Consider the following 25,178-nt stretch of genomic DNA (forward strand, 5'->3'; position numbering starts at 1 on the left):
ATCTCTGGACCATGTGCGGTGCACCATCATCAAAATTTTCAATAGCCGTGTCATTTCACTCCCGCGTTTGACTACCATGTAGTAAAATTTTCAGTACCCGTGTCATTTCCTCAAACACATCCCCCTCCCCCCCTCCACACACACACACCAAAACATCCTTAGGAGCGCGCACACACACACACCCTCCCTCACTCGAAACCCTAGCAAGGTCCCCGCCGCCGCCGCAAGGCCTTCATTGTCAACATCTGCCGGTTTTCCCGTGTAGCTTACCCACCGATCTCCATACCCAGGCCGCCCTGAGTTTCTTAGATGACGCCTCCCAAACGCCCCCTTTCCCATAGATCCCCATCCCCATCCCCCACTCCAGAGCGTCACAGCATAAGCTCGGCTACGCTTCCCATGGAGCTCGAGGAGCGACTGGCCCAAAAGAGGTGTATCGTTGTCTCTTCGCCCGACATCGCCAAGGAAGCTAACGACCATTACTGGCCACAGGCACTCAGCCAGCGGGCCAGAGTATGCGAGTATGTCGCGGATGCCGGCTATGACATCGAGGTCATCGACTGCGACGGCCTGAGGCGGGCTATGTCACAGGTTAAGTGGCCCACCCCCAACCCCTCGGGTTCAACTGCCATCGATCTCATCCTTGGCCCCACCACTGATCTCCTCTGGCTCGATGTCAAGAAGTTTTGCCATCCTACATCGCCATCGAGGCCCTTTTGACATTTCTGAAGGACACGTTTTGCAACGCTGGCTTGGGATCCACAGCTTCCAAGTCAGACCTCATCGACGGCGACCACGAGGAGGGCACCCTACAGTCGTGCTCTTCCTAGGGGAAGGAGCCCGTCTACGACAACATGAAGCGCATCCAGTCTCAGTGCTCTCCCCACGGGAATGAGCCCATCTGTGACAAGTGAGGAAACCCATAATTTGTTTTGCCGAGTCCCTTTTGTAGTGTAGTGAGAATATGTCCAGTTTCAATTGCTATATTTGGTTGTTTGCAGTATGCCTTGTTTATTTCAGTTGTTCACAATGTGATGCTCTATATGTGCACTTATTTACTGTGCAATACATTTCATCAATCCAGTTTAAACATACCGATAGGAATGCATATATTTTGCTTGTTGTTAAGCCTATTATAGCTAGCATATGCCTCTTTTAAAAGTTTTTTGATTGTTCAGTTGTTTGTAGTTAGCATATGCCCAGTTTCAAATGCTATCTTTGGTTGTTCGTAGTATGCCTTGTTTATTCCAGTTATTCACAACGTGATGTTCTATATGTGCAAGTATGAACTGTGCAGTTCAATTTATCAGTACCAGTTTCAACAGTACCACTACGAATGACTGCATTTGGTTGCTGCATCTTGTAGTTAACACGCTTTCCATTTTTATTTAACAATAACCAGTGTACTTAGACCGGCACAATACCAGTTTGAATGACTATGTTTGCTTGTTGTTAAATGTTAGGCCTGTTGCAGTTAACACACCTTTCCACTTGTTTTGCTTTGCTAGCGTGCTTAAACCTGCACACTGAAGCTATCTTTTGGAGATTATTTTGTCTGCCATGGATAATTTTGGTTGATGTTTAGCCTGTTGTGCTTAACATGCCTCTCGATGTATCTACATAGGACAATTTTGGGAACGACTATTATTTTCCATTGAGGTTAGTTTCTTCCCATGGCTTATATATACTCACTGTTCATGATATATGTAGCTGGTACCATATAGGCCTGGGGCTGGTAAGGGAATAATCGGTGAATCAGACTTTTAACTGAATATATCTGTAACCCATTTATCGTTAGGTTAACTAGGGCCATATGTAATATATCTGAGGTTACATAACAACATGCACTGTACTTAATTTCTAAATATGCAATCCTAGTCTACATAGTAACAAGGAAGAGTGTTACCTTAATGTTCCGATGATGTCTAGATATACGTCGAAGAGCAGTAGCAGAAATAACAACAACACAGCCCTGTTTGGATACTCAACTTAGCTAGAGGTTAGAGTTAGTTTCTAGCTCATGACTAAGCCTGAACTAACTCCATCCAAAGAGGTGTTTGGATGACAGGGTTAGATTGACAATAAATGCACTATGAGAACTAGTTCCAATTAGCACCTCTTGGGTTGGATAGTTTTTTTGGGTGGGTTAGATGCAACTAGCTCAAACTAGCCCTCATGTTTGGATATACTTTAGGGCAATTTGAGCCCGAACTAGCTCAAACTAACTCTAACCCATGGATACAACAACAGTTAAGCCGATAATTTGTAAGAATGCAATAAACTCCTTCCGGCCCATAATATGAGATGTTAATCCATCTAATATGTGAGTATATTGGATGTTATAAGATATTATAAAAGAGTGTTGTACTACATCATTGTGCAATTCATGTTTAGCTTCTAATATTAACTTGGTGCTTTTAGGTACATATGTCATTGGTAAAGATTCACGCTTCGACCCTTTCTACGTATGGGGCAATAAGATATAGATGAACCAACATCAAGTGAGGACGCTGATAAAGATTGTTAGTAAAATGGGTCAAAAGATGGCAAATAAACTATTTGTTTACACTTTATCCAAGACAACAGCGAACTGTAGGATGGTAGGTAAGAACTCTGCAATCTTGTTTTTACTGCCCATAATGAGTTGTGTTAGATGACAATGTCCGAATCTTTTTCCTTTGCAGTGGTTGCCAAAGAAGTTTACTCAAGATTACCTCTCAAACTACATGATTGGTGGGCATGCAAAGGTTAAAGTATTTCTACCAGAACACGATGATTATCTAGATGTTTTCATGAAGACCGTGAAGGATGGGCGGTTGGCCATCACAAGGGGTTGGACTAGAGTCATGCGTGCCTTTTGCATGGAGGAGGGCAACATATTGGCATTCCGCTTCACCTTGTTCAGCAACCAGAATGTATTTTGCCTCTTTCTTTACCGTCTTTAATAGTACAAGTACACAACTGTGGTTCATCATTCTTTATTTGGTTCTTATGTATTTCTTGAACATATGTACCTATGAATCGAATCATGCATTGGTTGTTTGAACCTGATGGATATGAATAAAGCTATAACATACATTCAAATTGAAATCCGGTACAATTTGAAATAGCCGCAACTAAATTATGTAGAAATTACGCTCTCCAGGTCATTATGGCACACATGGTTGGTAAAACACAAACGTTTGCGATATACACCATAATCCGACACGGTTCACGGAGAGGAAACATGTGCAAGCATGCACACAGTTGCCGTTTGCAAAGCGTGTGCGATGTCAGACAATATCACAAACGGTGCGGGCAAACTAAATGTTTGTGGTAGTTGCCCTATCGTACACGATTCGCAACCATGAATTGTTTCTGATGAAGTATGCATCATAAATGTTGCACCACGGAATAGCACGTTTGATAGTTGTCGTGTACGACGATGTTACGATGGTCCAATATTTCGTAATCCTGTCTAACACCCATGCGATGATTAGCTAATCTTCTTAATTAGTTATCGCATACGGTTTGGGAAAAGCGAATGTGTGTGATTGTATGCTTATCATACACGTTCTATAATAGTGAACCATCTGTGATGGGCTGCACATCGTAAACGTAGCACCACAGAATACCGTCTGCGATGGCAATGCGAGCACAAACGAGTAGGAGTACTGTAACGCCCCGGATCCGATGCGCCAGGTGTCACCCAGTTATTCGCCGTCGTTGCCATGTCATTTGCTTACGTGTTACATTTGCCATGTCATCATATGCATTACATCATCATGTTTTTCAAAACTTGCATCCGGTCATTTTCCCCGTTGTCCGTTTCGCGATCCAACCCTCTCGCACGCGCACGTCGCCCCTCTCAGACTTTGTTTCGTGAGCGGGAGAAAAACGTTCTTGGAATGGGCCGAGATTTGCCGAGTAGCCTTGGTATATCACTGGCAGGCCGTCCGTCAAATTTCGTTCCATTTGGAGGTCGTTTGATGCCCCAACGGTTAACCACGTAGCCCGAAACCCCTCTCTCTTTGCAGCCCAGCACCTCTTAAACACAGCCCACCTAGCCCATCTAACTCCCCTCCATGCTCTCCGCCGTTCGATCACGATCGTGTGGGCGAAAACCGCATCTCATTTGGACTCTCCTAGCTCCCTCTACCTATAAAAACGTCTTCCCCTATCCATTTGCAGATCAAACCACCCCAAACCCTAGCTCCACCCTCCCTGCACCGCCGGACGTGTCCGTCCGCGCCTGACGAAATCCCGCCGCCGCCCGCAGCCAGTGGCGTGCTGCCACGTGGCCGGCCACCAACTCCCACCGCGCCGGCCCGCTCGGCCCGGGGCGGGCCCGCGAGCCCGAGCCGCCCCGCGCCGCCCCCGCGCGCTCCCCGCCGCCGAGCGCCGCCTCCCACGGGCTCCCGCGCCCCGCCGGCCTTCGCCGCCTAGCATCGTCGCCTCGGACCTAAGCCGCCGCCCCGCCGCCGGTTCGCCGCCCGCCGCCCGAACCGGAGCCACCGCCCTCCACCGCCTCGGGACCGTCGCCGGCCAGATCCGGCGCGACCCCGCCCGGATCCGGCCCCCCCACCCCCCGCCGACGAGCTCCACCGCGCTCCGGCCGCCATCTTCCTCAACTCCGGCCGCTGGTGCCGCAGATCCAGCGAGATCCGCCGCCGCATCATTTTCCGTGCAAACTCTAGGTCGACCCCGATGACCAGTCCATAATTTTTAGCATTCCGGTGCCATGTTCAACATCCATAACTTCATGCATACTGCTCCGTTTTGCGTGCTTAATATATCGGAACGTTCATTATGAGATGTTCTTACTTTTGTTCCATTATTCCATGCCTGTTTGAGTTAATCTTGATGCCGTAATCATCGTTCCAAAAGTGCTATATGATGTTAACTGCTGTCTGTTATCAAAACTTGGTGAATTGTCTTTTTCATTGCAGTTTGTGTGTGCCTCCTATGATCTTGAACTCTACATGTGTTTTGAACTACATCATGCCATCTATACAGGGGTGTTTATCTTGTATTTTTGTGATCTATGTGGTGACTAGCACAAGCACGCAAAGTAGGCTCCATGATGTTTGCTGATTGCCGTGACTTGGTCATTTCTGCTAAGTCTGTAGCTGTAACATTGTGATGCTATGTAAACCTGGTGTTACCATGAGTTCTATGCATGATCTGAAGATGTTCACTAAGGATGTTTTGTTCTACATGTGGTGCTCTATCAATCCATGCTTTTGGTTCCATTTATAACCTGCCGTAGCGTGTTGTAATCATGCTCTAAACTTGCTAAATAATGTTGTTGTCAGACTGTTAACATTATGTTCAGTTTTGCCATGTGTTTTTCTAGTGTTCTATGTGTCCTATGGACTTGTTCTTGCCATGCTTAGCTTCATAATAATGCCTTCTTACTGTTGGTTACCTTACATGGATCCTACCATCTTTTCTGTTGATCTTTGGAATATGTTCAGTAAGGGAGTTTTGTTCTTTGTCTTTAGTGTTAACATGCCATGCCTTTTTTTGCCATGATAGCTTGTTGTAACATGGTTTTTTATAGCTCTAAACATTGCAACCTGATGTTATTCCTGCCATGACCTGTGAATTCTGCTGAGTCTGTGAAACTGTTATTATTTGCAATCTTGCCATGTCCTTTTGACCATGTTCTAGTGATTTCTGGAGATAGATCAGTGTTCATGTTTTGTTGTGCTTTACCTGTACCTCATTTCCATGCCTTTTGTTTTCATGTTGAGGTGTTGTAGCATATTTTTCGGTGCTTTCTAAATGCCTAGTTTCTGTTTTGGACAGGTTGTCCTTTAAACTTGTTTCATGAGTATGTGTTGAACCGTTGCTCCGTTCTGAGGGTGCTCTACATGAAACTTGCTTAGTTTTGCATGTAGTTTCATGTTACCTTGTTGCATCCATGTTTTGAATGTGTTTGCTTGATGTTTGAATGCATTTTGCATCAATGCCATGTTTAACTTGTTTTGCTCATATTTTCTAGGCCGTAGCTCCGAATCTAATGAACTTTATATGTAACTTTACTAGAATTTTGTGTAGATTGTTTTGGTGCATCTTAACTTGTTGTTTAACAACTTGAACATAAGGTTTATTCAGATCTGGACCAATTTTGAAACATGCATATGAGGACTTACCGGATTTGTTATATGTTTGTTCCGGCCTCATTTAAACTTGCTTTGATGTGTTGCTCTTGTATGCATCATCTCTTGCCATGAGTAGCATCATATAGCCTTGTCATGCATCATACTTGATTGAGCATCATGCCTTGTTCATGTGCGGTGTGTTTACCATGTTGTGTGCTTCTTCTCGATAGTTCCCGTTTCATTGCGTTCGTGAGGATTCGTTCGACTACGCTTGGTTCGTCTTCGTGGCTTCATCTTCTTCATGGACTCATTCTTCTTCCTAGCGGGAGTTCAGGCAAGATGACCGTCACCTTGGATCTCACTACTATCATTGCTATGCTAGTTGCTTCGTTCTATCGCTATGCCGCATTACCTACCACATGCTTATCAAGCCTCCCAAATTGCCATGAATCTCTAACCTTTGTCACCCTTCCTAGCAAATCGTTGTTTGGCTATGTTACCGCTTTGCTCAGCCCCTCTTATAGCGTTGCTAGTTGTAGGTGAAGATGAAGGTTGCTCCATGTTGGATTATGTTTATGTTGGGATATCACAATATCTCTTATATCATTAATACATCTACATACTTGGTAAAGGGTGGAAGACTCAGCCTTATGCCTGGTGTTTTGTTCCACTCTTGCCGCCCTAGTTTCCGTCATACCGGTATTATGTTCCCGGATTTTGCGTCCCTAACGCGGTTGGGTGTTATGGGAACCCTTGACAGTTCGCTTTGAATAAAACTCCTCCAGCAAGGTCCAACCTTGGTTTTACATTTGCCTAACAACCTATTACCCCTTCCCTTGGGTCGGCCAAACCGAGGGTCATCCTTATTTAGCCCCCCCCCCCCGGCCAGTGCTTCTCTATGTGTTGGTCCGAACCGAGCCGCCTGCGGGGCCACCTCGGGGAAACTCGAAGTCTGGTTTTACTCGTAGCCTGTCTCATCCGGTGTTGCCTTGAGAACGAGATATGTGCAGCTCCTATCGGGATTGTCGGCACATCGGGCGGTCTTGCTGGTTTTGTTTTACCATTGTTGAAATGTCTTGTAACCGGGATTCCGAGACTAATCGGGTCTTCCCGGGAGAAGGAATATCCTTCGTTGATCGTGAGAGCTTATCATGGGCTAAGTTGGGACACCCCTGCAGGGTTTTGAACTTTCGAAAGCCATGCCCGCGGTTATGTGGCAGATGGGAATTTGTTGATATCCGGTTGTAGTAAACTTGAAGTAAACTTTTCTAAAATACACCAATCGCGTGCGTAACCGTGATTGTCTCTTTTCGGGGTTGTTCTAGAGGAGAACACAGTTTTTGGGTTATGTTTGTCGTAAGTAGGAGTTCAGGATCACTTCTTGATCATTACTAGTTGGCGACCGTTTGCTTAGCTCCTCTTCTCGCTCTTGTTTCGTAAGTTAGCCACCATACAGGCTTAGTCGCTGCTGCAACCTCACCACTTCACCCCTTTCCTACCCTTTAGCTTTGCTAGTCTTGATACCCATGGTAATGGGATTGCTGAGTCCTCGTGGCTCACAGATTACTACAACACCAGTTTACAGGTACAGGTTATGCGATGATTATGACGCGAGAACGATGTTTACCTGTTTTGGAGTTCTTCTTCTTCTCCTTCGATCAGGGGATAGGTTCCAGGTCAGCAGCCTGGGCTAGCAGGGTGGATATTGTTTGAGTTTTGGTTTATGTTTCATCCATAGTCGGATGTGGCTCTAATGTATGATGTTGATGTATTCTTTGGGGAATTTGTGCCTTATGTATGTATCCCCAACTATTATGTAATGGTATGATGTAATGATATCCACCTTGCAAAAGCGTTTCCAATATGTGGGTCTATCCTTGGTGGGACCTTCGAGTCACTCTTGGATAGGGTCGCATATTGGGCGTGACAAGTTGGTATCAGAGCCTCGACCGACCATAGGAGCCCCCTTGATTGATCGTGTAGTTTGGCCGATGTCGAGTCTAGAAAAAAAAACTTCTTTCGGAGTCTAGTTATATCGGAGAGTAGGAATTCTTTTACTCCTCTGCCCCTTCGTCGCTCTGGTAAGGAATCTTGACGTAGATGTTTCGACTTACTCCTCTTCCCCTTTCAAATTTTTCTTTAGGATCACGTGGTTAGTTTTCATTCGTTGTCCTTCCTCTTTTGTCTGGTGCATTTCTCGTCAAGTCGACTCGAACCTCTTTGTTTTTTGGGAGATCAATCCTCAGCTCTTTTCAACCAATGTTGTTTCCCTGTCCGAAGTTGTGCTTGTTTTTCCCACCCGCCCACCCTTTTTCTTCTCGGAACCGGAGTCTGTAATCGAGTATCCATCCTACTCGTGCGAAGCTTTTGCATTCTTGCCTCAATTATTTCAACCGGTGTCTTCTCTTCAATTTATTCGTCGGTTCCCTGTTTCAAGTTGCCTATGTTTTCCCGCCCTCCCACCCCTTTTATTCCCGGAGTCTGAGCCTCTATTCGAGCATCAATTTCATTCATGCGGAGTATCTTCAGCCTTTCCTCAATTATCTCAACCGGTAAATTCTCGTCTTGTTAATCATTGTCCGTCTCGTTTTTCTTTCCGATGGATCAAATTCAAGTTCTCGGGTTGATCATATTCCTCAAGTGTTTCCCCTTGCTTGTTCGCCTCTCGCCATTTAATCATTCCGGAGTGGTGAAGACATCTCAGAAGATTCCTGTTTGCATTCAATCATTTCGAGGTTGTCACCTCATTCAAGTCTTTCAGTTGTTCCGGTGCATCATTTCTCTTTCAACAATCCTTTCCAACGGTGTTTCTTTTCAGTGGGCCCTAACCCACAGGTCCTTCCCAGGATCTTACCTGACTCTTCTGATTTTCCCGGAGGTATTCTCTAGTTCTTTTGAAATTAGACGTAAGTATGAATTTCATCAGTCAGATGCCTTCTCCAAGATCGTTTTCAAATTCTTTCATGTTCGGGTCAATCTTTCCTCTTTTCATTCTTCCGGAGTACCTCAACAAATTTGGGTGATGTGCCTCATCCTCATTTTCAACATTTGAAGACCGAAGAAGAATTTCTCTTAAATCTTGTCCGTTCTCCTGGAGATTCGCGGTGCTAGATCGATGTTATCCTATCAAATTGTTTCCAGTCATGCAATTTTTTTCATCCATCCGGAGTATTTTAGGAGTTGCTTTTCTGTTTCGATTATCCGGAGGCCTCAATTTCAGAAGATTTCCTCGTCCCAAGTTTTCATCTTCGTTCTCTCAATTATTATATATCCGTTCCCTTTCGTTCGTCTCCATATTCTTCAGGTGCTTCACGCGTTAATCAGTTCGAGACCTCTCCATTTCGTCGTATCAAATTCCCTCAAGTATCTTCGTGCTTTTCTAATTCTTCCCAGTGATTCATTCTCTTTTCATCATTCATTTCAATTCTTACGGTGGTTCGTTTGAGAATTTCCCTTTTGTTCTTATCATATCAATTCATTCGTTCTTTCCAGCCCTACCGGTGGTTCATGAAGACCTTTCTCAAGTTTTGCGCTATATCCCCCCTTAATTTTTTCTGACGCGGATAAGTTGTATGCGATCTATTGCTCTCATCAATATAATTGATGGAGGATAAGCATAATATAATTCTTATTCTTCTTTCTTCAAGTGGATTAATCTCTTCTTTTCGGAGTTTGTTCATCTTATCACATTCTTGGTTCAAAGTGTTTTCATCTTTTATTTTCCGGAGTTCCAAGCTTCTCACTTGTCTCGACGCGAAGCCCCATCTAAATCATCACAACGCTCTAATCTTATCCCTTTTATCCTTCAATTTTATCTCGTCATCCTTTTGTTACCAGAGATCTTCACGGTGGTTCGTCAGTATTTAATTCATTCTTCAAGTGTTCATCAAGATTCTTGTGGGAGCTCAAGTATCTTTCCTTCTTGTTTCTCAAAGTGCAATTAATTCTCCGTATTCTTTTGAAAATGGAGTTTTGCATTTCTTCGTTCTTCTCAGCTATTCAATTTTTTTCCACTTGTGGTCGGTTATCACGTCATAATTTTGAGATGTTTCCCATAATTCCACAACAAGCTTATTCTTTTTCGTTGTTGATTTTCTCAACAACTTCGTTCAATCCTTCCTTCTAAGGATGCAACTCAATTGTGGTAGATGATATCATTTTCTTCTCCGCTCTTTTCATTCAACTCTTTCAAGTTGTCCGGAGGCATTCTGTTGTTCCTCTCGTCAAGTATCATTCCATCTTCTCAAGTTCATGTTCTATTCTTTCCTTGTTCAGCCAGAGTTCTGCCTAAATTCTTTCATTCTTATTCCGCTTCTATCTTATTCTAACAAGAGTGGCTTCCTTCAAATTCATTTTTGTTTCGGAGCTTTGATTCTCGTCATATTCGTCGTTGCTTTTCCTACTCGAGTGTTCTCGACTTTGTTCATCCTCTCTCTTTTGTCCTTATTTTCACCTCATCCCTTTTCCCTTCCGTCTCGGTCCTAAGATCTCGGGACGAGATCTCTTGTTAGTGGAGGAGAGTTGTAATGCCCCGGATCCGATGCGCCAGGTGTCACCCAGTTATTCGCCGTCGTTGCCATGTCATTTGCTTGCGTGTTACATTTTGCCATGTCATCACATGCATTACATCATCAAGTTTTTCAAAACTTCCATCCGGTCATTTTCCCCGTTGTCCGTTTCACGATCCAACCCTCTCGCACGCGCACGTCGCCCCTCTCAGACCTTGTTTCATGAGTGGGAGAAAAACGTTCTCGGAATGGGCCGAGATTTGCCGAGTGGTCTTGGTATATCACCGGCAAGCCGCCCGTCAAATTTCGTTCCATTTGGAGGTCGTTTGATGCCCCAACGGTTAACCACGTAGCCCGAAACCCCTCTCTCTTTGCAGCCCAGCACCTCTTCATCACAGTCCACCTAGCCCATCTAACTCCCCCCATGCTCTCCGCCATTCGATCATGATCGTGTGGGCGAAAACCGCATCTCATTTGGACTATCCTAGCTCCCTCTACCTATAAAAATGTCTTCCCCTCTCCATTTGCGGATCAAACCACCCCAAACCCTAGCTCCTCCCTCCCTGCGCCACCGGACGTGTCCGTCCGCACTGGACGAAATCCCGCCGCCGCCCGCAGCCAGTGGCATGCTGCCACGTGGCCCACCGCCACCTCCCACCGCGCCGGCCTGCTCGGCCCGGGGCGGGCCCCCGAGCCCGAGCAGCCCCGCGCCGCCCCCGCGCGCTCCCCGTCGCCTAGCGCCGCCTCCTGCGGGCTCCCGCGCCCCGCCGGCCTTCGCAGCCCAGCGCCGCCGCCTCGGACCTCGCCGCCGCCCCGCCGCCGGTTCGCCGCCCGCCGCCCCAACCGGAGCCGCCGCCCTCCACCGCCTCGGGTCCGTCGCCGGCCAGATCCGGCGCGACCCCGCCCGGATCCGGCGCCCCCCCCCCCCCCCCCCGCCGACGAGCTCCACTGCGTTCCAGCCGCCATCTTCCTCAACTCCGGCCGCCGGTGCCGCAGATCCAGCGAGATCCGCCGCCGCATCGTTTTCCGTGCAAACTCTAGGTTGACCCCGATTACCACTAAGTCCCTAATTTTCAGCATTCTGGTGCCCTGTTCAACATGCCATAACTTCATGCAAACTGCTCCGTTTTGCGTGCTTTATATATCGAAATGTTCATTATGAGATGCTCTTCTTTTGTTCCATTAATCCATGCCTGTTTGAGTTCATCTTGATGCCCTAATCATCGTTGCAAGAGTGCTATATGATGTTAACTGCTGTCTGTTATCAGAACTTGGTGAATTGTCTTTTTCATTGCATTTTGTGTGTGCATCTTATTAGCTTGAACTCTACACGTGTTTTGAACTACATCATTCCATCTTTATAGGGGTTCTTGTGTTGTATTTTTGTGATCTATGTGGTGACTAGCACAAGCATGCAAAGTAGGCTGGATGATGTTTGCTGATTTCCGTGACTGTTATTTCTGCCAAGTCTGTAGCTGTAACATTGTGATGCTATATAAACCTGCTATTACCATGAGTTCTATGCATGATCTGGAGATGTTCACTAAGGATGTTTTGTTCTGCATGTTATGCTCTATCAATCCATTCTTTTTGTTGCATTTATAACCTGCTGTAGCTTGTACAAATCATGCTCTAAACTTGCTAAATAATGTTGTTGTCAGACTGTTAACATTAAGTTCAGTTTTGCCATGTGTTTTGCTAGTGTTCTATGTGTCCTATGGACTTCTTCTTGCCATGCTTAGCTTCATAATAATGCCTTCTTACTGTTGGTTACCTTGCCATGCCATGTAATGCTCTGTAGTGAGCTGTACAAGCTCACCAACATGCCTACTTATCATTGTTCCTGCCATCTGCTGTTATTTTCACCAAGTCTGAATCTGTCATATCATTTGCCATGTTTACATGGATCCTACCATCTGTTCTGTTGATCTTTGGAATATGTTCAGTAAGGGAGTTTTGTTCTTTGTCTTTAGTATTAGCATACCATGCCTTCGTTGGCCATGATAGCTTGCTGTAACATGTTGTTTTGTAGCTCTAAACATTGCTGTAACAAGTTTGTGAAACTGTTATTATTTGCAATATTGCCATGTCCTTTTGAGCATGTTCTAGTGATTTCTGGAGATAGCTCAGTGTTCATGTTTTGCTGTGCTTTACCTGTACATCATGTCCACGCCTTTTGTTTTCATGTTGAGGTGTTGTACCATAATGTTTTGATGCTTGATAGATGCCTAGTTGCTGTTTTGGACAGCTTGTCCTTTAAACTTGTTTCATGTGTATGTGTTGAACCGTTGCTCCGTTTTGAGGGTGCTCTACATGAAACTTGCTTAGTTTTGCATGTAGTTTCATGTTACCTTGTTTCATCCATGTTTTGAATGTGTTTGCTTGATGTTTGAATGCATTTTGTATCAATGCCATGTTTAACTTGTTTTGCTCATATCTTCTAGGCCGTAGCTCCGAATCTAATGAACTTTATATGTAACTTGACTAGAATTTTGTGTAGATTGTTTTGGTGCATCTTAACTTGATGTTTAACAATTTAAACATAAGGTTTATTCAGATCTGGACGAATTTCGAAACTTGCATATGAGGACTTACCGGATTTGTTATATGTTAGTTCCGGCCTCATTTAAACTTGCTTTGATGTGTTGCTCTTGTATGCATCATCTCTTGCCATGAGTAGCATCATATAGCCTTGTCATGCATCATACTTGATTGAGCATCATGCCTTGTTCATGTGTGGTGTGTTTACCATGTTGTGTGCTTCTTCTCGATAGTTCCCGTTTCGTTGCGTTCGTGAGGATCCGTTCGACTACGCTTGGTTCGTTTTTGTGGCTTCGTCTTCTTCATGGACTCGTTCTTCTTCCTAGCGGGATTTCAGGCAAGATGACCGTCACCTTGGATCTCACTACTATCATTGCTATGCTATTTGCTTCGTTCTATCGCTATGCCGCGTTACCTACCACTTGCTTATCAAGCCTCCCAAATTGCCATGAAGCTCTAACCTTTTTCACCCTTCCTAGCAAACCGTTGTTTGGCTATGTTACCTCTTTGCTCAGCCCCTCTTATAGCGTTGCTAGTTGTAGGTGAAGATGAAGGTTGCTCCATCTTGGATTATGTTTTTGTTGGGATATCACAATATCTCTTATATTATTAATACATCTATATACTTGGTAATGGGTGGAAGACTCGGCCTTATGCCTGGTGTTTTGTTCCACTCTTGCCGCCCTAGTTTCCGTCATATCGGTATTATGTTCCTGGATTTTGCGTCCCTAACGCGGTTGGGTGTTATGGGAACCCCTTGATAGTTCGCTTTGAATAAAACTCCTCCAACATGGCCCAACCTTGGTTTTATATTTGTCTAAAAACCTATTACCCCTTCCCTTGGGTCGGCCAACCCGAGGGTCATCCTTATTTAGCCCCCCCCCCCGGCGAGGGCTTCTCTAAGTGTTGGTCCGAACCGAGCCGCCTGCGGGGCCACCTCGGGGAAACTCGAAGTCTGGTTTTACTCGTAGCCTGTCTCATCCAGTGGTGCTCTGAGAACGAGATATGTGCAGCTCCTATCGGGATTGTCGGCACATCGGGCAGTCTTGCTGGTCTTGTTTTACCATTTTTGAAATGTCTTGTAACCGGGATTCCGAGACTGATCGGGTCTTCCCGGGAGAAGGAATATCCTTCGTTGATCGTGAGAGCTTATCATGGACTAAGTTGGGACACCCCTACAGGGTTTTGAACTTTCAAAAGCCGTGCCCGTGGTTATGTGGCAGATGGGAATTTGTTGATATCCGGTTGTAGTAAAATTGAAGTAAACTCTTCTAAAATACACCAATCGCATGCTTAACCGTGATTGTCTCTTTTAGGGGTTGTTCGAGAGGAGAACACGGTTTTTGGGTTATGTTTGCCGTAAGTAGGAGTTCAGGATCGCTTCTTGATCATTACTAGTTAGCGACCATTTGCTTAGCTCATCTTCTCGCTCTTGTTTCGTAAGTTAGCCACCATACATGCTTAGTCGCTGCTGCAACCTCACCACTTACCCGTTTCCTACCCTTTAAGCTTTGCTAGTCTTGATACCCATGGTAATGGGATTGCTGAGTCCTCCTGGCTCACAGATTACTACAACACCAGTTTACAGGTACAGGTTATGCGATGATCATGACGCCAGAGCGATGTTTACCTGTTTTGGAGTTCTTCTTCTTCTCCTTCGATCAGGGGATAGGTTCGAGGTCGGCAGCCTAGGCTAGCAGGGTGGATATTGTTTGAGTTTTTGTTAATGTTTCATCCGTAGTCGGATGTGGCTCTCATGTATGATGTTGATGTATTCTTTGGGGCGTTTGTGCCTTATGTATGTATCCCCAACTATTATGTAATCGTATGATGTAATGATATCCACCTTGCAAAGCGTTTCCAATATGCGGGTCAATCCTTGGTGGGACCTTCGAGTCACTCTCAGATAGGGTCGCATATTGGGTGTGACAAGTACCATGTATGCATCTTGGCTCCCTATCCCCGACGGTTTCTGGGTCATGTGGGAAGTTCCCCCCTATCACCCACACTCACTTGGCGATGGTTCCAAATGCCGGCGCGGAAAGGGGTTAAAAACCGTTTGCATAGCACCGATGCGTACCAATGGCCAATGACTAGCCCCCAATGCTTTTTATGTACGGGGGAGTCGTGGCATGCCTTTGCAATCTCGTGGTTTGTGCTAGGACGAACCCTACGTATGACACGGATAAATCGCCAATGATTTTTGAGTTTAACACTTTTCTTCAGATCGCTGATCAGTTCACGCTTACTATGACTGTCAGTTTTCGGCTTTCTCCCCTGAGGTGCTAAGCTAGGCTAGCCATAAGTAGACAGTACAAAAAAAGACACATCCGGGACATTTTGGGCCGAACGAAAAAAATTCCGTCATACTTATGACACTTCTATGACAATAATTGTGACAAAACACGGTATCATCATAGATGTGGTGGGGTCCTACTTCTATGACAAAAAATCATGACAGAAAATGGGCTTTTCGTCCTGGGCGGGCCGGAGACGCAGCTGCATGACATTCTTTCGCCCGTCCATGTTGGAAAAAACCGTGGCAGAAGCGAGGGCGAGGAAAATATCGGGGTGTTCCCGTTTACGGTGGGTGGTCAGGGCCGAGCGATGTGTGTTTCTCTCGTACACGCACGCGCGTGGGTGCGAGGCGTTGGACTCTAACTGAACCCGAGCGAGGCGTTGGGCTCTAACTGAACTCGAGCGATTGCACTATAGGCTACGCGTTACTAAACCCAAGCGATCGAACGATGGCTGTTAACTGAATCCAATCGAGCGATTCCTTCACTACTGCTGCTAACTGAAGCCAATCGATGCTGCCTCTGGATGAACAGTGAGCGTTGCAGGGGGGGTAGATGAAAAGTTCCCGGTGGGGGTGGATGAACAGGACCCCGTGGCATGCCTCTGGATGAACAGTGAGTGTTGCTGGGGGGTTTGGATGAACAGTTCCCAGTGGGGGTGGATGAATAGGACCCCGATCGTTCGAGCCGGTTGGGGCTGGATGAACAGGACCCCGTGGAGGGCAGGATGAACAGGACCACCCCGTGGAAGGTAGGATGAACAGTAGGCGGTGGAGGGCTGGATGAACAGTAGCCCGTGGAGGGTTGGTTGAACAAGAGCCCATGGAGAGGGCTGGTTGAACAGTAGCCGGTGGAGTAGCGCGCGGTGGAGGCTGGATGAACAGGAGCCCGTGGATGAACAGTCGCAGGTAGAGGCTGGAGGAGGTCGACGATGGATGAACAGTAGCCCGTGGAGGCTGGAGGGGGTCGACGGTGGAGATGAACAGTATCCCGTGGAGTCCCGTTTTGCGGTATGCCACACCCCTCCCGATGAACAGGACCCCCGTTTCGACCGTAGCGCTCCAACACAAGTCCGTTTCCTCTGTTTTGCGGTACGTCACACCCCTCCCGATCAACAGGATCCCCGTTTCGACCGTAGGAGGTCCGTTTCCTCCGTTTTGCGGTACGCCAGACCCCTCACGATGAACAGGATCCCATTTCGAACGTGGCCGGTTGAACACAAGGCCGTTTCCTCTGTTCTGCGGTACGCCTAGCCACGTTTCCATCGGCTGTTCCGTCCAAGCCGGTTGGCTCCCACGCGTTCCGTTGCCTCCCGATGAACACGACGCATTCTGTTGCCTCCCCATGAACACGACGATGACGTTGTTTCTCCGTTCCGACCGAGCCATGGACACGAGCCCTGGCCGTACGTACGGGCGAGTACGTGTTCGAGACCCCGCCCGTATGTACGTACGTGGCCGTATTTACTTTCTTGCACCCTGGCCGCTATACGTACATGTACATGCTACGTGCGCGCCTCTACTACGACACGTGCGCGCCTCTACATCGACCCGTATGTACGTACACGTTCGCGACCAGAATGACAACGCTACGTACGCTTCGACTAGATCGGTCCCGACTGCCAGGAACTTCCTTGCGTGCGAAGATGTAGCTGGTGGGTCCCAGCAGTCAGGGGGGCAAATCGTTTTTTTTGTTTTTGCCCGAACGCACTTCCTTGCATGCAAAGGTGTAGCTGGTGGGTCCCAACAGTCAGGGGAAACGTTTTTTTCATGAAATACGGTGCCCCGTCCGGTGGGTCCCCGCTGTCAGGTGGAGGAATAATTATTTTGCGCGTAATAAGGAGGCACTTCCTTGCTGCGGCCGTGGACCCAGCTGTCAGCCTCTCCACGTACAGTCCACGTCCGATGGAAGCCGTTCCTTGACCACGTTGACCACGCCGCGCCGAGAGCACCAGGGCGGTGGACGACGGCGAGGCCTAGGAAGGGGACGACACAGAGCCGGGGAAGACGCGGCAGTGGAAGCCCACGCGGAGAGGAGTACGAGGGTTCACTGGTTCGGTTGCGGTGTGAGGCTGCCATCGCCGTAGGGCCTGGCCAATGGTGGGAATAGTAGGGGGCGGTGAGGCCTCCGCAGCAGCACAAGCGGCCACGGGAGGCAGGAGCATGCGCCACGACCGTCGCTGCTTTGGGCGGCTGGAGCAACAAGACCAGAGGTTGAAGAAGCACTACGGCCGTTGGATCGACATTGTACGGTCAGTGGAGCTAGAATCATTCATATTGACTAAGTTGACAAGGCACTCCGTCCCCGTCAACTTAGTAGGCCCAGAAGTCAGCCTCCCACCAAGGTGGGTCCCAACCAGCAGGGGGAGTATTCATTTTTTTGTGCGTAATAAGGAGGCACTTCCAGTGGGTCCGAGCTGACAGTGGGGGGAACATTTTTTTCGCGCAATATGGTGGCCCGTCTGGTGGGTACCAACAGTCAGGGGCAAACATTTTTTTCGCAAAATACGGTGGCTCGTCCGGTGGGTCCCTGCTGTCAGGTGGAGGAATCATTATTTTTCACGTAATAAGGAGGCACTTCCTTGCTGCCGTCGTGGACCCAGCTGTCAGCCTCTCCACGTACAGTCCACGTCCGATGGAAGCCGTTCCTTGACCATGTTGACCACGCCGCGCCGAGAGCACCAGGGCGGTGGATGACGGCGATGCCTAGGAAGGGGATAACGCGGAGCCAGGGAAGACGCGGAAGTGGAAGCCCGCGCGGAGAGGAGTACGAGGGTTCACTGGTTCAGCTGCGGCGTGAGGCTGTCGTCGCCGCAGGGCCTGGCCAGCGGTGGGAATAGTCGGGGGCGGTGAGGCCTCCGCGGCAGCACAGCCGGCCACGGGAGGCAAGAGCGTGTGGCACGACCGGCGCTGCTTTGGGCGGCTGGAGCAAGAAGACCAGAGGTTGAAGAAGCACTACGACCTTTGGATGGACATCATAAGGTCACTTGAGCTAGAATCGTTCATATTTACTAAGTTGACAAAGCACTCCGTCCCCGTCAACTTAGTAGGCCCGCATGTCAGCCTCCCACCAAGGTGGGTCCCAACTAGCAAGGTGAGTATTCATTTTTTTTGTGTAATAAGGAGGCACCTCCGGTGGGTTCGAGCTGACAGCGGGGGGAACTTTTTTTCACGAAATACGTTGGCCCGTCCGGTCGGTCCCAGCAGTCAGGGTTGAAACATTTTTTGCACGAAATATGGTTGCCCGTCCGGTGGGTCCTTGCTGTCAAGTGGAGGAATAATTATTTTCCGCGTAATAAGGAAGCACTTCCTTGCGGCTGTCGTGGACCCAGCCGTTAGCCTCTCCACCTACAGTACTCTTCCGATGGAAGTCATTCCTTGACCACGTTGACCACGCCGCACCGAGAGCACCAGGGCGGTGGACGACAACGAGGCCTAGGAAGGGAACGACACGGAGGCAGGGAAAACTCAGCAGTTGTTTGCCACGCGGAGGGGAGTACGACTGTACGAGGGTTTATGGTTCGTCTGCCGTCGCCGGAGAATAACAGCAGGTGTGGATGAGTAGAGGGATGGCTAGGACACCGATGGGAGTACGGTGGGGCGGTGAGGCCTGCGCGGCAGCACAGCCGGCCGCGGGGAGGAGGGAGCAGGCAGTCCCGCTGGCGCTTGTTTGAGCGGCTGGAGCAGGAAGAGCAGAGATTGAAGAAGCACGACGGCCGTTGGATGGACATCCAACAGTCACTGCTTGTGCGTCAACCTTTTTTTAGGAAAGCCTCAAATCTGTGGAAAACAGCATACAGCCCATCTGCCATTATTTCTAATAATTTACAGCCCATTTGCTAATTCCTAAGGTTTTTGTGGAGCCCATATTCTTTTTGTTAGCTTTACAGCCCATATTCTTAAAGTTGGATGAATTGTTTTTAATCCCGAAATTTCGAGTCACATTCAAACTGATTTTAAAAATAAATGTATATCAATATAAAATCCAACAAATTGTCCACGCATAAAAATTAATTCAATTTAAAATCTCGAAATGAAAAAAAGAAATTTGAAACTAATTGCCGGTTTGATGTGTTTTAAAAATGTACAGCCCATTGCTCATTACTGATAGGCCATTTTCTCATCTAGCTGAATGAAGCTCTCCTCGTCTTGAAAGATTTGCAGCCCAATAGGCCTGACAAAGCGACTTACTTGGCAATCACAAAAAAAAACTGGGCTAGCCATTTTCAGAAAGAAAAAAAACTACTGGGCTGGTCTGTGGTAAACATAAAAGAGAAGGCTGTCTAGACAGGCCAGAGTGCCCCGCACAGCCCAGTTAACACCCTGCTTCCGTCTCAAAAACAAATTAGATAAATGCCACTCCAATTAGGGTGATTCATAAAAATGCCACTTCAATTTCCAAACTCTGAAAATGCCACTTTAATTTTTGCAAACTTTGGAAAACGCCACTGCAATTTGCAAACTTTGAAAAATGCCACTCCAGACTTCAAAAAATGCTACTGGAAATGGCATGAAATGGCATTTTTCAAAGTTAGGAAATTCCAGTGGCATTTCTCGGAAACACCAGATTTGGAGAGGCATTTATCAAATTAACCCAAAACAAAAATAACTGGGCGAGCTGCTGGGTCCCTGGTGTCAGCCGCTCGTTGTGTGATTCTCTCGTTTATTGACTACATTGACAATGGCATGGGACCCAGATGTTAGAAATCCATTAGGAGGAGCCTTTTTTTGTTGGCTTGAAATAAGGAGGCACTTGCTTGCGTACTGCCATGACCTTGGCGGGTCCCTGTTGTCATCCTCTCCACGTACAATCATCTCCTGATTGTGTACGCGTCAACTTGGTAGGCCCACAAGTCAGCCTCTAAACCCGTGGAGGAAAAATACAACCCATTTAAAAAAATAACAGCCCATTCCATACGTTCAAACGGAAAGTTCAACATTTAGAGCAAAGTAACAGGTCTGATCCACATATAGAGTACTAAACTTCCACGTTGACATCCATCATAGCCAAGTTAACTATCTACTCCCACTAATACTCTAGTAGCGTACAAGTACTAACTTACTCTTAGCTAACATCCTCACGCCATCTGCGGTACACGCTAAACGCCGTCACCGGCGTCCTCCGCCTCGCCTCGGACTTGCCAGAGGTGCGATAGGGCGCGTTGCTCGCGCGCGTTGGCCCTTTCCATGCCGGCGTGGTCCACCGAAGCTTCGGCTTCTAATCGGGAAACCCACTTGACGAGCTGGTAGTAAAAATCGGCGTCGCGAACGCGTGCATGCCCGTCAGCCTCCAGGGCTATTTGCCGGGCACCGGCCTCCACGTAGTCGGCCCAGTTGCGGGCGCTCCGCTCGCGACTCAGAGCGTCGGTGCGCTGCTGCTCCATGTCCCGCTGGCAGCGCAAATCGGCGATACGCTGCTCCTCCGCCAAGCGGTCGCGCTCCAACAACACCTGCTCCTCCGCCAGGCGGTCGCGCTCCTACAACTGCTCGATCTCCGCATTGCCATCTAAAGACCGATAGAATGCCTCCTCCCTCCGTCTGCCTTCCGGTGAAAAACCGAACACTAGTTCCGGCGGTGACCGCCTCCGGTGTCGCCTATCGCGGATGGGCGGGGGCATGGCAGACGTGGCGAGAGTGAGGATAAGTGGCGAGCGACGTCAGGCCGGTGGGGGCTTATGAGGATAGGGCGAGTTGGGTGATGGTGCCACCGGAGAAGCCGAGAAACAATAATTATAGGCGGAAGCTAGGCGAACTAGCGTGTCACGGGAAACGCGACGGTCATCACGGTCATCGAAATTCAATGCATAAGCAGGCATGGCTTAGCGCGCTAGGTTGCCATGGAAAACTAGAAAAACTGAAATTATGACTGTGTCGTCCCGTCGCTTTAATGGTGCGTCCCATCCGTGCTGGGTCGCACGCCGGCATGACGGTCAAACGAGTGCACTCGAATAATCCAGATGAGGTACTCCCTCCTTGTCAAAAATTATTCCACCACTCATCATCTACCTTGGTTGGTTAGATTTTTGAATTAAGCCCTGCAAACCGGAAAGGAGGTAGTACGTGCGTGATCCACTATTTATTGATGTAGGATCGAGTAGGCCGGATAGTGTACGTGTAGGATCAAGTAGGTCGGATGGTGTACGTGTACGATCGCATTAGCTGATGAACGTTCGCTGGGAGATAAGGCATTTGCGAACGTTTTTGCTGGCAGTTTCTTCAGATTCGCATGGCATTTTCTTCAGAGCAGCTTGTCAGTTTCTTCAGAGGTAGGCATTTTTATTCAAAAAACTACCACTTCGGATCTTGCGTCGGACATAAAACTGCCAGGAGCGCATTAGTAGGCTAGCTAGTGATCGATCAGTAACTTGTAAACACTGAGCGAACAGAAATAAGGAACTGTTAGTAACTTGTAAACACTAAGAACACAGAAATAAGGATCATGTTGTGCACAGCAGTAAGAGCCAATCCGTTCAAAATGTTCACACGAGACTCACAGGCCTGGCATTGTAATATGTTCACATTAGTAGCCCAAATTCAAAACCAACTAGTACGATTCCCATACATAAGATCAACATGTTACTGCATCTCAATGATTCACAGATCATATATAAATATGTATCTCCAAAACCAAAGATCTAGAAAAAACATATGTTCTTCCTACTAACATGGATGCTTCTCTTGGCCAACATTCAGTACAGACTGAAAGACAAAGTTGTTTGTGAAGTCTACAATTCCTGTTGCAAACGTAAATGGTTTCACCAATAGCTGGAACCATGAGAATGAACCACACATGATGGAGGAACATCCGCTGCAATATGATTTGGTCTTCTCTCGATCACACGGCGAGACTATTTTCGGAATACAAACTTTAACTTAGGCAAAATGATGCCCATTGTATAATAACACCAAAGCAATGAAGCACCTAGTGTTGGCCAATAGATAGTACAGTACTACTTTTCTGCACTCCATGAAGTGACTATCCAATCTTTCTATGTCTATTTTCAAATGGCACTGCATGCAGTGACTATACTATTCTCTTGTGCAGTTCAACCAAAATTGCGGTCACTTTGTGTGTTTACCAAATAGCAACGTGCAGACATCTTTGTCTGCACAAATATCAAGCAGCTAGTAAACATATACCCCACCTTGTATTTTTGGTTTAAACATGTCTCTTCCTCTTAGCATCTGTCATGTTTTGCACTGGACAATTTGATACAGTCATGTTTTGCCCTGGACAATTTCATACTAAATTGATTTGCTAGTTCAGAGAAGAAATATAGCGCCTATTCTTCATCAGACCAAGGATATCCATGTTCGCAGTGGTGGAAGAGGTGAAATCGATACAACCGAAATTGAGCATCCAATCATTGAATCTTGTCCTGCACCTCCAATGTAGGTCCACCCTGCCAATAAATTCACATGTAAACACTAGTATTACTATCTAATGAGAGTACAAAAAGGGTAGCAAGATAGTAGCAAACCATGTACCTTCGTAATGAACAGCTCATAGTGCCACCAATTGGATATGAAGGTTTGGAAGAAAACATGCTCCTAATGTTGAACCAGTTGGACTTTTTGTGCAGTTCCACTAAAATCGAGCATCCCTGTTTGCATAGATATTGAAAAGTGTGATTACTATAAAAGTGGCACTAGTTGAAGCATAGACTCACAAATATAAGCATTCCAATTTCTTAATGGGAAAAGGTAGCAAGGCTGTTTCTAACCACCTGTTTGAAGGAATAAATAAGGCAATAGCGGCTGATGTCAGAAAGGCATATATAGTTCTTTCTGAAAGAATGATCGATTCCTAACCTTTCCTCTTCTTTTAAGCATATTTTGTACAGTTCAACTAAAATAAAATGCCATCACCGCCTTGACAATTCAGTGACACTTTACAAAAGGAAATGACTTAACATTACATCATGATGTCAGGTATGTAGTCGACAGGCATTAGAGACAATCATACATACCTCCTGCGATAACATAATGAACATTAATTTTAACAAAGGTGTGACTAGCTTTACCGGGATAATTTGAGTGAACTCTACACCTTCTGTTCCTTAATATAAGACGTTTTCGCAGTTCAATTTAAAGTACCCAAACGTTCAGTATTTAGAAAAACAGGTAGTAGTTTTCTTGAGCACATATCTGGGAAAGCTTGCCACACTTTATATATGTCCATACGCTAATGCAACACCATTCGAATAGTAGAAATATACACTAATCCAGTGGCTAGTGCAACAGTAGAGTAGTTATTTTATTATAGTGTACAGTACAATGTTTTTACTGAACAGATTTCCATAAGCTCTAGCACTGGAAGATTTCTATAAGAATTAACAATACAAAATGTAAAGGTCACAAGTTTCAGCATTGGTATACAAGCTGTGCAAGAGCATTAAACCAAATACAAAAGTCTAAAGGTAACTAGCATTATTAACTAATGACAGTATTAAAAAATTGCAAACCATGTACCTTCAAGGTAAATATCATTTCGAACTCGAGTGGACATGAAAAATTGCTATCCCAATCTTGATAATCGATCAAACATAAAAACTTGATCGAACGAATCAATACAATAGCCAAAGGAGGAGGTGCCCACTCTTGACCTTTCCTCTTGTCTTCATAATTTTTTGTGCAGTTTAACCAAAATAAAATGACATCAGTGCCTTGGCATTTTGGTGACACTGTACAAAAAATTGACTTATCTCATGAAAGTGAGGTATGTAATCTATAAGCATTAACAGTGCAAAAATCTGAAGGTAGTAACAAGTTTCGTCCTTGGTATACTGGCTGTGCAACAACATTAGAATGCCTTAGTTGAAAAATCATTAATACGTCCACAATCAACAGCTAACCCTGAAATAATCCAGACATTAAATGGCATTGCTTAAATTTATCGGTGGCATTAGACTGAGTGCGGCATTAGGTAAATGTGGCATCTCTTTAGCAGCAGCATTGGTTGACTTTACCGTTGGCGTTATACTAACAGCAAAAAAGTGGCAATAAGAGCATGGGAGACCCATTCGGACAGTGGGCGCACCAGTACGATGTACCTCTACGGACGCATAGAGTGGTGAGGGAGGTATGGTTGCCCAGAGCAACAAATATCCAGGCAGCATATGTGGATTACGTCCCATTTTTGTTCTCTTTAGCCAACTTTTTCCTATGTGAGGACAACAAACCGATCGACCTAGTCATTCTCTATTGCGTTGTCATGCCTTTCTACCCTTCTTCAACCAAGAGACATGAGACTCGTTCCTTAGCTACTGATTTTCCCCTTTTCAACCTAGATGCGGGTTCGATGCCTACTCTTTTTGACAGTACAGTCTCCCTTCCTTTCCTTATTCATCCCAGACATGGATTAGTCTGCATGAAGTAGGGTTTCCTTTAATAGTGCAAATTAAGGTTTTCGTCTGCATGACCAGCAGAGCAGAGGACAGGAAATTGGGAAGATGGTGGAGTGGAAAAAGATCCACATGCAGTGACAGTGGCGGAGCCAGCTCAAGTTTAGAGCCTGGGCAAGATCTAAGTGCTGCCAAATTAATTTGTTTTTGACCAAACAAAATTCTACTTCACCCAATTTTCTGTACTAGAGCTTCATGGAGTTGCACCATGGGAGCCCGGGCAACAGCCCCAGCTCGCCGGGGGTTGTCAACGCCACTATGCAGCGACATGGCAGATGGGGCAATAGAACAAGGGTATGGTTCGAAAAGAGGTAGCATCCCTGAGGGTCGGCGGGAAGTGACT

Source organism: Aegilops tauschii, chromosome 3 (assembly GCF_002575655.3).
Source record: "Aegilops tauschii subsp. strangulata cultivar AL8/78 chromosome 3, Aet v6.0, whole genome shotgun sequence".
NCBI classification, from domain to species: Eukaryota; Viridiplantae; Streptophyta; class Magnoliopsida; order Poales; family Poaceae; genus Aegilops; species Aegilops tauschii.